We start from the raw sequence: 2308 nt of genomic DNA, 5'->3' as shown, positions 1-2308 counted from the left end.
AGACCCCTCTATGTGCAGTCCTTGGTTGGTTCTAAACAACATGTAAAACTCATTCCTCCATCACCCTGTCCACCAAGAACTCACATGTAACTATGATATACCAACTTTCCCAGGTTCACTGGCAGGTATATGTGTGACATTTTGATGATCATGCCTTAAGGGAAAGTCAGGGTTTTGTTTTGTTTTGTTTTGTTGTAGTGTCTGGTGTTTTTATTCACCTTTGTTTTGGCTGAGTAAATTTGTTTGAAAATAAAATATGTATAAGAATTTTTATCTTAAATAAAATATGTTTTATTGCTGTTATCATTTATACTATCTATCCATGCCTCTGTACTGGGTAGTTCAACAGAAATACATACAAGTAAAAAAAAAAAAATACACACAAGTGTAGCCCTCCACAACTGATGGGCCTGTCTTTCTTTAAGGGCCTGGCCACTGGGAATTTGACCATGCTTCAGTAGTATATGGACAATACATATTAGACTTGTTTCTTTTTTTTTCTTCTTGTTCTTTCTCCTGCTTCTTCTTCTCATTCTCCTCTTCCTTCTTCAATTGATTTTCATCAGGAAATCAATCCATTTATTTCTTCAAGGCCCCCCCCCAAAAAAAACTATGCAAATAAAAGGATTCTTTGTCAGAAATAAAATTGGAGAATAGTAATTATCTCTTGTCTTTGATAACAATAGTCCTCTAAGATGAAAAAAATTCTATCATTAATTTTTTTTAAAAAGGAAATTCCATGTTTATGTAAGAGGAGGTGCTGATACTAAGATCTAGTTCCCTACTTGGTTCTTGATTTATCAATATAGAAGGCCAGGAGCCAATTGGAAGGTACAAGTGGGACTTCTGGGTCACAAGAGGAAAAAGAGATACAGGGAAAGAGAGGGGGCTTTCCTGCCATTCGTTGGAGCAAGAGGAAAGTAGCAATTATGTAAGGTCTGGGGCAGCTAGGGCCTGCAGCCTCCACTATGGGTGGGGGCCAAGGATGTTGGCAGAGGCTAGCTGATGCAAGCCAATAAATTTAGGGCAGAGAGAGAGGGGGAAATAAACTGACAAGGGCACGAATTTCCAAGCAGGAGGTGTCTGTGCCACAAAAGGCAAGCTGTAAAGTGACAAGCTGAGTGTGTGTCCTCTATCTGCACATTAAAGGTTCTCAGGTGGGGCTTGCAATGTGACAGTTGGAGACTTGGTTGTGGCTGGCTGCAGCAGATCCCAGAGCCAAGCTGGAACAAACGAGGTTAGAAAAGGACACCAGTTTCTTTTTTTCTTTCTTTCTTTCTTTCTTTTTTTTTTGGTTTTTCGAGACAGGGTTTCTCTGTGTAGCCCTGGGTGTCCTGGAACTCACTCTGTAGACCAGGCTAGCCTCCAACACAGAAATCCACCTGCCTCTGCCTCCCAAGTGCTAGGATTAAAGGCATGCGCCACCACCGCCTGGCTGGGCTGGAGAGATGGCTCAGCAGTTAAGAGCACTGACTGCTCTTCTGAAGGTCTTGAGTTCAAATCCCACCAACCACATGGTGGCTCACAACCACCCATCATGTTACACCCTCTTCTGGTGTGTCTGAAGACAGCTACAGTGTATTTACATACAATAATAAATAAATAAATCTTTAAAAAAAAGAAAAAAGAAAAAGAAAGGGACACTGGGTTGGGGCTGATTGCCATTGATACTGGAGCTAAGCTGAATGGGACAAAACAGAGTCAGGAGGGGCCAGAGCTCAGGCAGCAGCTCCTGGACAAGGCAGCAGCATGTTTTTAAAACTACTTGCAACATGTTTATCTTTTGCACCCTTCCCTCCAATGCAATGAAATGCTCTATTGCAGATTAATGAAAAATACAAGGTACTAGTTGAGTCCTCTCTTGAAAAGTGCCAGTGCATTAGGTGGAATGTGGAGTTTACTAATAGAAGTCATGGAAATGTACCAAGAAAAAAATAACTGTCAAAGAGGAACCTGACACTGTCGAAAAAAACGGAAACTCAATTCAGAATCCACCCAACTGTAGACTCTCTGTGAGCCACAACATTTTGCAACTTGGAGAGTGGGCTGCATCTCTTTTGAATACTTTTAGTCAGAGAGGGCTCTGAATTGCAACCCAAGGAGATATATAGATGTAGAATATAAACGATGAAAATATGAGAACTATGTATGCCATCATTCGTTTTGAGAGCAGGGATGTAATATAACATGCAAAATACCTAGGGGTTAGTACATGTTCACTTGGAATCCTCTCAACATTGCTATGAGATAGAAATTATTTATGGAGGTAAAAATTATTGACTGCAAGGAAACAGTAAAGAAACAGTAA

At 40.6% G+C, this 2308-nt stretch overlaps 1 protein-coding gene across 1 annotated transcript in view; it reads right to left on the bottom strand.

Annotated features, from left to right (window-relative positions):
- Window positions 1-2308, bottom strand: part of Mid1 (midline 1) — a 363560-nt gene that overhangs the window by 268771 nt on the left and 92481 nt on the right. The window lies entirely within an intron of this gene.

The sequence above is a fragment of the Mastomys coucha genome, chromosome X (genome assembly GCF_008632895.1).
Source record: "Mastomys coucha isolate ucsf_1 chromosome X, UCSF_Mcou_1, whole genome shotgun sequence".
Taxonomy (NCBI): domain Eukaryota; kingdom Metazoa; phylum Chordata; class Mammalia; order Rodentia; family Muridae; genus Mastomys; species Mastomys coucha.
This window is presented reverse-complemented; position numbering and strand designations above follow the sequence as displayed.